The following is a 14581-nucleotide window of genomic DNA, read 5'->3' on the forward strand; positions in this document are numbered from 1 at the left end:
GATGGTGGGCTGCTCCGCTGCCACCCACAGCACAGCTCCTGAGGGCCTCCCGGGACACTGCTCCTCCGCTGCCACCTGTGACCGCCTCCTCTGGGTCACCACGGCAAAGGTCTCCACGGAAACAAGCAACGCGTAACAAAGAGATCCACTGCGGTGGGACCGCGGTCGAGGGCTCCTCCAGCACCACAGGATGAAGGGCAGCATCAACACCCAACCAGCGTGGGGCACAGCCCCTCTGGGGCGGGCCTGACCAGGGCCTTCCTCTGCCAGCACACGCTGAACTGCTCCTCCGGGGAGCCACACATTGTAAAACAGACCATACAATACAGACAAATCCATACTGACAGTCCCATATATTATTATTAGACACCTTACCATACTATTACAGACCAGACAGAAAAGGCAATACATACTATAGGAGAGAGTAAACCCAGCACCGACGATACATACAAGTCATGGCAATAAAACAGATACAAAAATATGGCAATAAACAAAGATACAAAAATACATGCCACACAATACATGACAAACCATACCATATTAACTCCAGCACAACACAAAGAACAATACAATCCATACCAGACAATACAGGCAGGGCAGTGTCAAACACAATGCAGCACAAGATAGACAAGATGATGCAATACACGGGATTCCACATAGGCCATTCCCTCGATTACACAACACACCGTACAGTACACAACACACCTACCATCCATGAAACACACTACACACAACACAATACAAAATACGATCCACACTACAAGATGCAATATACAGATGCCAGCACACAAAAGGAAATACACTATATATAAAACGCAATATACCAGAAAGCAGACAATTCCAGACAATGCAGAACAGAATACATCCCATAAATCAATCCAAACACACACAGTACGTACAATAACTAACAGGCCATAACCACCTATATTACGGGAACCATCCCACCATACAAAACACACTACAACACAATTCAAGTCACAAAGGTACACAGCACCAATAATACAAGACATCAGAACACAAGAAATACCATTCCGCAGGGAAAAAGACAACCAACGCAAGACATGCAAGGCCGAGCCCCGATGACGAGCGGCTCCTCGGGCAACGTGCAGTGAGCCCAGGGATGCTCCGCGGCGGCGTGATCGAGGCCTCCAAGAAGAGCTGGGATGTGCCGTGCAGAGCTCCTCCGGGGTGGGGCGACGATGGCTCCTCCGCGGCGGTGCAGCCAAGGCGAAGGGCTCCTCCGCGGAGGCAGACGTTACAAACCATACCATACAATACCGTACCCACGATACAAGACAGACAATACCCTACAGACCACACCATAACTTACAGACCTTACCCGACGGTGCAAACCACACCTGTCAGATAACACTACACACAACCCACAGACAAGGAATCACAAGACAAAATACAAGACAGACAATCCAGCCCCAAATCCATTACAATACACACACAGGTACTACAAAACACAAAACACATTACAATGCCAAGGACATCACAAAATCTACAGTGCCAAAAAGCACAGTATATCCTCTACAAGAAGGAGCACGCCATACCATACAGAAAAATGCACAAAATAATGCTCAAAAATACCACAAAATACATTACAAAGAAAAATAAGTTTCTGTACAAAATACATAAAAAGCAACCCAAAATACAATAAATATTACATTACCAAAGAAAAATTGCCATACACAGTATGTTAGAAAATAAAATACATACAATGCAAGGGAAGATACAAATCCTCCAATACATTCAATGCTGTACAGTACATACCATAAAATACCACACAACCAATAAAACAGACGATACAGTGCAAACTACATGGGATACAATTAATGCCATTCCATACCTACAGTGTGCAATAGGATATAAACCAGAACACAATACATGGAGTATACGAAATGCAACACATACAACACATCAAATATATAACACAAAAATCTGTACAGAGAATACGTACAAACAATACAATACCCACAGTGATACAGAGGATACTTAACCTAGGATACATCCCAGACCATAAACACACACCATACCGTACGTACAAGAACATCGATACCAAACCCCAATCATACAGTACAACAGATACCATGAAGAGCCTACGACACTTACCAAAATACAAAATAGAATACACAGATGACATGAAATCCCATCCCATACCATACACAAGTCAAAATAATACCCAAAGGACTACATATTCTAACACAGAGAAACACGATGATCCATACGATGCAGATGATGCATACCATACCGTAATACATCACAACTCATACAATACCGTAAATACCAAAGCAGATGCTACAACACAATGCACCCTGCAGTACAGACCTCTAAATACCGTATGATACAAGACGCAGAGTAAAACATACCCACTAACAATACAAGACAAAGTACCACACGGCCAATGCAGTACGGCAGAAAGGACGCACAGCACCAGACAACAGAAAAACCCAGACCACACTTACCAGACAATACTTACCCCACGGTCTGCAGAGGGGCGCCTGCCTGCCGCTCCGGCGGCACTCACCAAAGCCCAAAACTCTCTCACGAGGCACCACGCTCAAGGGCTCCTCCCCCACAGGGGTGATGAAGAGCTCACCAGGCACAAAGGCAGTGAAGGGCTCCTCCAGGGCAGCGTGCTGAAGGGCTGCAAGGAGACCCACCAAGCGTGCGGAACAGCTCCTCTGGGGCCACCGTCATCAAAAGCTCCTCCAATGCCACACGCTCAAGGGCTCCTCCAGAGCGCTCTGACGCTCAAGGGGCTCCTCCAGGGCTTGCATGATGATGGGCTGCTCCGCTGACACGCACAGAAGAGCTCCCTGAGGGCCTCGCAGGAAAAGGCTCCTCCGCTGCAACACGGTGAAGGGCTCCTCCAGGGTAGGGATGATCAAGGCCTCCTCCGGGACAGCACAGTGAAGCTCTCCTGCATGGGCGCCACACGGGGCTCCAAGGACAGACGGGCAGCACCACCAAGCGCTCCGACGGGCAGGTGTAACAGGGAAGGGCTCCTCCAGCTTGGCGCCATGAAGGGCTGCTCCAAGGCGGGGATGATGCTGGGCTCCTCCAAAGACACAGCAATCAAGGGCCCCCTGGCCCAGCACGAGCAAGGAGGGCTCCTGCATGCCCACAGGGCAAAGGGCACCTCTGGGGCAGGCTGGGGAACAGCTCCTGCCGCTCAGCACACGGAAGGAAGGGCTCCAACAGCAGCTCGACCATGCAATGAGGACCCCCTGCAGAGCCGCACAACCAGGTGCTCCTCGGGAGTCACGATGAAAACGGCATCCTCTGCCGTGGCAGATGAAGAGCTCCTCTGGGTACAGCGTCCGGAAGGGCTGCAAGGAGACCCACCAAGCGTGGGGAACAGCTGCTCTCTGGGGCCAGGGTCACCAAGGGCTCCTCCAGTGCCACATGATCAAGTGCTCCTCCACAGCCTTCCGACGCTGAAGGGCTCCTCTGCGGCTGGCATGATGGTGGGCTGCTCCGCTGCCACCCACAGCACAGCTCCTGAGGGCCTCCCGGGACACTGCTCCTCCGCTGCCACCTGTGACCGCCTCCTCTGGGTCACCACGGCAAAGGTCTCCACGGAAACACGCAACGCGTAACAAAGAGATCCACTGCGGTGGGACCGCGGTCAAGGGCTCCTCCAGCACCACGGGATGAAGGGCAGCATCAACACCCAACCAGCGTGGGGCACAGCCCCTCTGGGGCGGGCCTGATCAGGGCCTTCCTCTGCCAGCACACGCTGAACTGCTCCTCCGGGGAGCCACACATTGCAAAACAGACCATACAATACAGACAAATCCATACTGACAGTCCCATATATTATTATTAGACACCTTACCATACTATTACAGACCAGACAGAATAGGCAATACATACTATAGGAGAGAGTAAACCCAACACCGACGATACATACAAGTCATGGCAATAAAACAGATACAAAAATATGGCAATAAACAAAGATACAAAAATACATGCCACACAATACATGACAAACCATACCATATTAACTCCAGCACAACACAAAGAACAATACAATCCATACCAGACAATACAGGCAGGGCAGCGTCAAACACAATGCAGCACAAGATAGACAAGATGATGCAATACACGGGATTCCACATAGGCCATTCCCTAGATTACACAACACACCGTACAGTACACAACACACCTACCATCCATGAAACACACTACACACAACACAATACAAAATACGATCCACACTACAAGATGCAATATACAGATGCCAGCACACAAAAGGAAATACACTATATATAAAACGCAATATACCAGAAAGCAGACAATTCCAGACAATGCAGAACAGAATACATCCCATAAATCAATCCAAACACACACAGTACGTACAATAACTAACAGGCCATAACCACCTATATTACGGGAACCATCCCACCATACAAAACACACTACAACACAATTCAAGTCACAAAGGTACACAGCACCAATAATACAAGACATCAGAACACAAGAAATACCATTCCACAGGGAAAAAGACAACCAACACAAGACCTGCAAGGCCGAGCCCTGATGACGAGCGGCTCCTCGGGCAACGTGCAGTGAGCCCAGGGATGCTCCGCGGCGGCGTGATCGAGGCCTCCAAGAAGAGCTGGGATGTGCCGTGCAGAGCTCCTCCGGGGCGGGGCGACGATGGCTCCTCCGCGGCGGCGCAGCCAAGGTGAAGGGCTCCTCCGCGGAGGCAGACGTTACAAACCATACCATACAATACCGTACCCACGATACAAGACAGACAATACCCTACAGACCACACCATAACCTACAGACCTTACCCGACGGTGCAAACCACACCTGTCAGATAACACTACACACAACCGACAGACAAGGAATCACAAGACAAAATACAAGACAGACAATCCAGCCCCAAATCCATTACAATACACACACAGGTACTACAAAACACAAAACACATTACAATGCCAAGTACATCACAAAATCTACAGTGCCAAAAAACACAGTATGTCCTCTACAAGAAGGAGCACGCCATACCATACAGAAAAATGCACAAAATAATGCTCAAAAAACCCACAAAATACAATACATTACAAAGAAAAATAAGTTTCTCTACAAAATACATAAAAAGCAACCCAAAATACAATAAATATTAATTACCAAAGAAAAATTGCCATACACAGTATGTTAGAAAATAAAATACATACAATGCAAGGGAAGATACAAATCCTCCAATACATTCAATGCTGTACAGTACATACCATAAAATACCACACAACCAATAAAACAGACGATACAGTGCAAACTACATGGGATACAATTAATGCCATTCCATACCTACAGTGTGCAATAGGATATAAACCAGAACACAATACATGGAGTATACGAAATGCAACACATACAACACATCAAATATATAACACAAAAATCTGTACAGAGAATACGTACAAACAATACAATACCCACAGTGATACAGAGGATACTTAACCTAGGATACATCCCAGACCATAAACACACACCATACCGTACGTACAAGAACATCGATACCAAACCCCAATCATACAGTACAACAGATACCATGAAGAGCCTACGACACTTACCAAAATACAAAATAGAATACACAGATGACATGAAATCCCATACCATACCATACACAAGTCAAAATAATACCCAAAGGACTACATATTCTAACACACAGAAACACGATGATCCATACGATGCAGATGATGCATACCATACCGTAATACATCACAACTCATACAATACCGTAAATACCAAAGCAGATGCTACAACACAATGCACCCTGCAGTACAGACCTCTAAATACCGTATGATACAAGACGCAGAGTAAAACATACCCACTAACAATACAAGACAAAGTACCACACGGCCAATGCAGTACGGCAGAAAGGACGCACAGCACCAGACAACAGAAAAACCCAGACCACACTTACCAGACAATACTTACCCCACGGTCTGCAGAGGGGCGCCTGCCTGCCGCTCCGGCGGCACTCACCAAAGCCCAAAACTCTCTCACGAGGCACCACGCTCAAGGGCTCCTCCCCCACAGGGGTGATGAAGAGCTCACCAGGCACAACGGCAGTGAAGGGCTCCTCCAGGGCAGCGTGCTGAAGGGCTGCAAGGAGACCCACCCAGCGTGCGGAACAGCTCCTCTGGGGCCACCGTCATCAAAAGCTCCTCCAATGCCACACGCTCAAGGGCTCCTCCAGAGCGCTCTGACGCTCAAGGGCTCTTCCAGGGCTTGGATGATAATGGGCTGCTCCTCTTACATCCCTTGAAAGGATTTTTCTTAGTTGTTGTTTCACATCCATGTTCTGGTCTAGATTGTGCTGAGACTATTTCCCACTAATAAAGAAAAGAAAATGCTTTTTTTGTTAAGCAGCAAGCAATCTTTGCCCCAAAATTGCATAAATTATGATTTACTCATTTCCTTGTTACTTTCCTCACACACCCGAACTTTGTTACTGATTTTATTAACAGCTGAAATTAAATTGTGTTTGATTTTAATATAAGTATAGAATTAAGAGACATTTTAGTAAAAATCATTTTACATTTATTGTATTTTGAATCTAGCAACCGACTGCTACTCTAAAATTCCCTGTACAGCCCTGTACCAAGGCCGAAGGGATTGGTCATAATTGTCCAATGGGAACGGTTAGAACCTAGGTAACAAAACACGAGGTGATTTGTAAACTGATTTATAATACATACATAGGACCAGAAGAATGCAAGTAGCTGTCAAGGTCCAGGATTAATGGGAACTGAGGGCAGTGACCGTAACAGCTGGCAGGTACCTGCCAAGAAAACTGTCCTTAAGCAAAAGGTAATTCCGGCAGGGGGAGATCGCATCCACCGACCCATGGACCACCTACTCACATTACACCCCAGACCCATTTCTAGACATTTCTAACCTTTACTGCGCAGAATCGGAAATAGGAGGAGAATATGTTAATGATTTCTTGGAAGTTGTGTGTTTATGTATGAAGACATAATGAATATGTATGAGTAAGTTCTATATAAGCTGTATGATTCTGGTGCCTGGCACGTGTTGTTGGTGAGAGCACTCCCCTACACGTCCGGCCGTCAGTAAAGAAGTGTCTGCTTATCTGCATCACATTGGTGTCAATAAGTTATTTTTATCCCGTATTTCAGGGACAGTTTCTGGCACCCCAGATGGGACCTCGCTGAGAGAGACCGGAGGATTCGGGGACCTCATCGGTTACAGCCGGCACCAAGGGTTTCTCGGGGACACCCATCGATCCCCGATCCATAAGGCTCTTCGCGACGTCCCCTGGATTTGGTAAGACACTTCTCTTTGGTATTGGGAAGTGGGTTAAAGTCCCACTAGTGTAAGTCTGCCTGTCAGACTTGACAAAAGCTGCGCAGTGTTGGACTAAGTGTAATAGTGTAAGTCTGCCTGTCAGACGCAGCGAAAGCTGTTCAGGGTTGGACCAAAGCATCCTAGCGTGAAGTGTAAACCTAGGCATCTGCCCGTAAGACATAAGCGAAAGCTATTGCAGGGTTGGACAACAGCGTAGACAAGGGAACCTATATGCTATAGAGTTCTCAAAGGTAGTGCCTCTAATGAAAAGTTAGAAGTTTTTATGCACTTTATTGTGGTATTGTTTATTTCCTCGATTGAGTATTGTGTGTAATTAAGAACTGTGTTATATTGTGTGACATACCTTTATTTATGGTAATGATTGTGGAAAGGTGTGAGTGTGTTTGTAAGCGTGAGACGTGCAATTGAGCACAAAGCGAGTGTGGAGTTCGGATCCGTGGTTCTATTATCCTGCGAGGGGTGCAGTCGGAGAAGAACGAAGCGGAAAGCCTAAATGATTGTATATTGTGTTAAAAAGTAACTGAACCGTGGCATCTAAGCTGATTCATTTGTTTAAAAGTATGGGTAATCTTGCTGCAAATGACAAAGTTCCGAAAACTTCTCCGTTAGAATTTCTGTTAGCACACTGGGGAGATTTGCATGATGATTTGCGAAAGAGTCAGATGATTGAATATTGTAATCACTGGTGGCCTCTGTATACTCTGGATGATCAGGGAAAATGGCTCATGAATGGGACACTGTATTATAATACCATTTTGCAGTTAATGCTGTTTTGTAGAAGAGAAGGGAATTGAAGGGCCATATGTTGATTTCTTTTTCTATTTAAGACAAAGGAAGGATTAGCAGAAGGAATGCAAGTTGATTAGTAGGGATAATTTACTAATGGCTATAACTTCTGACGATAAAAAGGTGAAAAAGTGTTGTTTAACATGTGCACTTGGAAAAGATTGTTTAAAGGAAAGAATTGCTTCTACTGAAAAGGATGAAGGGCCGGAATTAGATATATGCCCTCCACAGAGAGAACTATATATCCTATAGAGGATGTGGAGGAAGGGTCGTCTGAGGTTGTAATTCATACCCCTGTTTCTCGAAGAACTCAGCAGCAGGTACAAACAATAGCTCCCCTGTGGCAGGGAGTTGGCAATGATGGGCCAGTGTGTGTGAAAGTGCCTTTTTCAGTGACGGATTTGATGGCTTGGAAGCAGGCAGCAGGAGTGTATAGAGAGGATCCTGAGAGAACAGGCAGAGTAGTAGATACTATAATCAGAACACAGAATCCGGACTGGAGTGATTTACGGGTGATTTTAGCTAATTTGTTAGATGATACAAAAAAAACCCAGATGGTATTAAAGGCTGGCAAAGCACAGGCAGAAGTGACTGTACTGAGTGGGACAACAGGTGGAATATTAGAGCAGCATTTTCCGTCTGGGGATCCACAGTGGGCATCCAAATAATGTGGAGCACAGAGAAAGACTGAGTCGGTATCAGAAATGGATTTTATATGGAGTTAAACATGCCATGCCTAAGTTTCTGAACTGGCGTAAATTGTATGAGGTGAGACAAGATAAGAATGAATCTCCCTCAGCGTTTCTGGAAAGACTAAAAGAAGCTTCCAAAAAAAAAAAACCCCAAAACAAAAAACAAAACGAAAAAAAAAAAAATTATTTGAAAGTGGAAACTGAGGCAGCTCAGATATAATTGGCTTTGATTTTTATAGGACAATTGGTACCAGATATAAGAAAGAAACTGATTGATAAATTTTTGAAGTATACAATCTTGGAGGAGTGTGAATCTGAGTATAAAACTCTCATTCTACCAGTCAGAAAACCATCGGGTGAATATAGGTGAGTGCAAGACTTAAGAGCAGTGAATCAAATAGTTAAGGGTATATATCCTGTAGCAGCAAATCCCTACACGCTGTTAACAGCTTTAAAGGAGACTTATCAGTGGTTTACAGTGCTTGATTTAAAAGATGCTTTCTTTTGTATTCCTTTGGAAAGGGAAAACAGAAAATAGTTTGCTTTTGAGTAGGAAAATCCACAAACAGAACGAAAGATGCAGCTGACATGGACAAGCCTCCCCCAAGGATTTAAAAATAGCCCGATAATTTTTGGAAATCAGCTGGCAAAGGAGCTTGAAACACGGAAACAGGACAGACCAAAACCTGGGCATTTGCTTTTACAATATGTGGATGACACACTGATTGCTACAGAAGAAAGATTTACCTACATACAGGTAACAATAGATCTTTTTAATTTTCTGGCACTGAATGTCAGACTGTGATATATTTGGACTTTGAGATTTCAGAAGGGCAGCGGCAATTAGGAACAGAACGCTGAGAAGCCATGTGAGCTGAAAAATATTCATGAACTCAGAGCATTCTTAGGAATGACAGGGTGGTGCCGCCTCTGGATCATGAATTATGGTCTAACAGCTAAACTGCTATATGAGGCCCAAAGAACTCTCCTTTGACATGGGGCCCACAGCAACAACGGGCTGTCACAGAATTGAAACGCTTTAATGTCTGCACCTGCCTTAGGACTTCTGGACATAACCAAAGACTTTCAGCTGTTAGTCACGAAAGACAACGCCTGGCACTGGGTGTGCTGACTCAGAAGATGGGAAGCTGGAAACGACCTGTCGGATACTTCTCTAAACAACTGGACACGGTGAGTAAAGGGTGGCCAAACTGCCTTCGAGCTGTGGCTGCAACAGTGATGCTCATACAGGATACTCAGAAATTGACTTTGGGAAGCACAATAACAGTCTGTCCCACACATGGTGATAACTGGTTTAGAACAGAAGGGGGGACATTGGCTATCTCTGAGCTGAATGATGAAGTACCAGGTAGTACTGACTGAACAAGATGACATAATTCTGAAAGCAACTAACCTGGTAAATCCTGCAGTGTTTTTAAGTTCCACACAGGAAGAAGAGCAATTGGAGCAAGACTGCTTGGCTACTATCGAATGTTTATTCCAGTCGAGAAGATTTGAAGGATGTACCATTGGAGTAACCAGACTGGGAATTGTATACAGATGGCAGCAGCTTTATGGAACGAGGAGTTTGATATGTTGGATATGCAGTAATAACAGACACCTCAGTTATAGAAACAAAGGCACTGACGAGTACCACATCAACTCAGAAAGCAGAACTTATTGCTTTGATTTGAGCCTTAGAACTAAGGGAAAATAAAAAAAAAGTAAATATTTGGACAGACTCAAAGTATGCTTTTAGGGTAGTATATGTCCATGAAGCTTTGTGGAAAGAAAGAGGATTATTGTCCTCTCAGGGATCAAATATTAAGCATCAAAATTAAATTTTACAATTATTACAAGTTCAAAAACCAAATCAGGTAGCAATCATGCACTGTAAAGCACATCAAATTAGGGACACAAAAGAAATTGCTAGAAGTAATTTGGCCAACCAGACAGCAAGAAAACGAGTATTCCAAATGGCATTAATTCCCTCCAAAACAGTAACCCCTCACAGACGAGTAGTAGTTCCACCTAAAAGAAATAATGCAGACCAAACATCAAGAATGTCATTAGGGAGCAGAAGCTTTAGTAACTTCTTTACAAAACCAAGTTATATCTGTCAAGATGATAGACATGGCTAAATTAATAACTGCAAAATGTGATGTATGTTTGAAAAATAATCCAGTAATCAAGAAAAGAGTTCAAATGGGTAGATTAAAATCTGTTACAGAGCCTGGAGATTGTTGGCAAGTAGATTTTTCAGAGTTACCTAGACAAAATGGGTACCGATACATCCTGGTGGGGGTTGATACTTTTACAGGATGGCCAGAAGCTTTTCCCTGTCGCACCACACAAGCCAATGAAGTAGTAAAGTGGTTACTATGAGAAATAATTCCAAGATTTGAAGTTCCTATTGGAATTTCGTCTGACAGAGGTCCACACTTTGTTGAAGAAATAGTCCAAAATGTTAACAAAATTCTGGGTATCACTTGGGATTTGCATACTCCATGGAGGCCACAATCCAGTGGAAAAGCAGAAAGAATAAACCAGACTTTAAAAAGACAAATAAGTAAGATCTGTCAAGAGACCAATTTAAAATGGCCTCAAGCCCTTCCATTAGCATTATTACAAATCAGAGTACAACCAAAGAGTGGAACCTCAGTCAGTCCTTATGAATTACTGTATGGAGAACCTTATGAGTCCCCAGAACCAAATCCAAACATACATGTAAAAGGAAAACAGGATGTATATAACTATTTGCTTTCTTTAGGAAAAAACTTTGACTGCAATTCGGAGTGCAGTGGTGTGGAATAAACCATTATCCCTAGAAACTTGAGCGCATGATTTTCAACCAGGAGATTATGTCTATGTGAAAAAGTGGACTTCCGAACCTTTGCAAGAACGTTGAAAAGGACCTTTGCAAATATGTTAACCACCTTCACGGCTATCAAGATTGCAGAATCAGATGCTTGGATACACTATACCCGAGTGAAGAAAGCACCTACTCCATGGAAAATTATAAGCTGTGACCCAAAGACTTTAAAACATGTTTAGTATTTCATATCAGTTTGTGATTGTTCTCCTTATATTGGCTTGGACGGTGACGCTGGTGGAATCATGGGTTGATCTGGTGGCAAGGAACAGAAGGCAATCAGATACAGAACAATTAATTAACATTCCTAAAGGAATGCTTGAAGAAAATTTGATGTTAGTATTGATTAAGGGATTTGCCAACTTGCAGAACATTACACAAATTACTGCCTGTTTACCAATACCAAAAGCAGTAGGTGAATCTATTCCTTGGGGAATCTTAACTATAAATTTAACCAATTTGGAACATGAAAATAAGACTACTTATTGCAAACAAAAGCCAGTGATTCAATGGTATAAACAAGTGAAGGTTATTAGGAAACAATAGAAATCACCGGGAAAAATCAGACTGTGAGAAACTACTAAATTATGACTTTGTAACAGGGTCTCAGCCTAGTGCTTTGGATCGAGTTCCCCTCACAGGAGGCCCAAACCCTAATCTACAATGGTGTTCATACGATGAACAAATTAAAACAATGTGAGCAGGAGCATCATGGAATGGCAGTGTAACAAAACTGGGCAAAGTACCCAAACCCAGGCACAGTGGGACTCTGTATGGTCTATGTCCATATTCTCACGATTTCAGTACATGGCCAGAACCCCTTGGTGTTTTACTTGGGACAGTGCCTGGGTTAACAGAGTGTTTGCAATCCTTCCCTCAATAGTAGATAAAGGCACTACCCGACCAGAAAAAAAACATGTAGTACCATGGTGGAAATGTGAAAAGGTGTATGATTGCAACAATGCCGATTTAATAATCAAAGAATTCCTCATTTGGCAGCTGCTTTAAAGTTTGATTGTTATTGTTGAGGTTTTTATAACCTCACCATGACTAGCATCTTTACACCCAGAAGAGGATACTTTTTAGTTTTAAAAAATCTAACATTCAGAGTCCAGGACATTTAGTTTGGGCATTAAGTGATGGCACCTGGACAACCCACTTACCAGTAGATGGTAAGGTAAAAGAAAAAAAAAAAACAAAAAAAAAATTGCTTAAGGCCTGCCAACATTGTGTCTGATTTGTAAGAAATAAATCACCATTCAAGGGATCCCTGGAAAATTTAAAATTACAACGAATTAAAAGGTCTGAAACAGATGATGACACCTGGAATGAACCATCAACAGGAGTAAAAATTGGCTGGGCTTTAGAGTCTCTTTTGAACCCAATAGCATCATATAGGAATAGAGAATGGCTTTATCACTTAACAGGACAAGTAAAAAATTGGCCAATATTACAAGAAAAAGATTTAAATAATTAAACATCCAGTCACAGATAACTTCCTGAACAACACTTCAAAATTGGATGGCATTAGATATCCTTCTGTTAAAGGAGCATGGAGTGTGTGGATATCATTAGGACAGACTGGATCATTGCTGCATTCATATTCCAAATGTTACACAGGATAGAACATGATTTAGATCTGTTAGGCAAAATAGAAAAAGAAACAGAAACAATTCGAGAAGGTATGTCAGAAGATTGGCTAGGAAAAATTTTTAGTGAATTAGGATAAAACTTAAACTCTGGGCTTAAATCCCTAATCAAAACTCTATTTTTGCTACTTATTGTCCTTTTGATAATTATGTTGGTGTATGCCTGTCTTAAAAGACAGTTTACTAATCAGCTTGCAATACATCATAGAATTGTGAGAGAAGTACCCACTCTGCCACCAGATTACAGCCCACCACCACCATCATCTGGCAAGACAAACTTTGGCTTCAAAGATGAAAATGAATAAAAGTGTGAAAGAATTGAAATGATTTATAACACTTTCAAAGGGGGGAAATGTTACTGATTTTATTAACAACTGAAATTAAATTGTGTTTGGTTTTAATATAAGTATAGAATTAAGAGACATTTTAGTAAAAATCATTTTACATTTATTGTATTTTGAATCTAGCAACCGACTGCTACTCTAAAATTCCCTGTACAGCCCTGTACCAAGGCTGACGGGATTGGTCATAATTGTCCAATGGGAACGGTTAGAACGTAGGTAACAAAACACGAGGTGATTTGTAAACTGATTTATAATACATACATAGGACTAGAAGAATGCAAGTAGCTGTCAAGGTCCAGGATTAATGGGAACTGAGGGCAGTGACCGTAACAGCTGGCAGGTACCTGCCAAGAAAACTGTCCTTAAGCAGAAGGTAATTCCGGCAGGGGGAGATCGCGACCACCGACCCATGGACCACCAACTCACATTACACCCCAGACCCATTTCTAGACATTTCTAACCTTTACTGCACAGAATCGGAAATAGGAGGAGAATATGTTAATGATTTCTTGGAAGTTGTGTGTTTATGTATGAAGACATAATGAATATGTATGAGTGAGTTCTACATAAGGTGTGTGATTCTGGTGCCTGGCACCTGTTGTTGGCGAGAGCACTCCCCTACACATCCGGCCGTCAATAAAGAAGTGTCTGCTTATCTGCATCACATTGGTGTCGATATTTTTATCCCAGGTTTTGGGGACACTACCATTATAAAGGAGAGAAGCCATGGAAAGAAAGTTCTAACACACAGGCTTCCCATTTCTTCAGCTACCAATTCAATTCAGTTCCTATATTAAGAAATACCAATACTCAGTCAACAGTGGACTCCACACTCCACCAGGCTCTTGTGATGATGCACTCGAGGATAAACTTGGTGAAGAGACCTAC

This window comes from Athene noctua, unplaced genomic scaffold (assembly GCF_965140245.1).
Source record: "Athene noctua unplaced genomic scaffold, bAthNoc1.hap1.1 HAP1_HAP1_scaffold_504, whole genome shotgun sequence".
Lineage (NCBI taxonomy): Eukaryota > Metazoa > Chordata > Aves > Strigiformes > Strigidae > Athene > Athene noctua.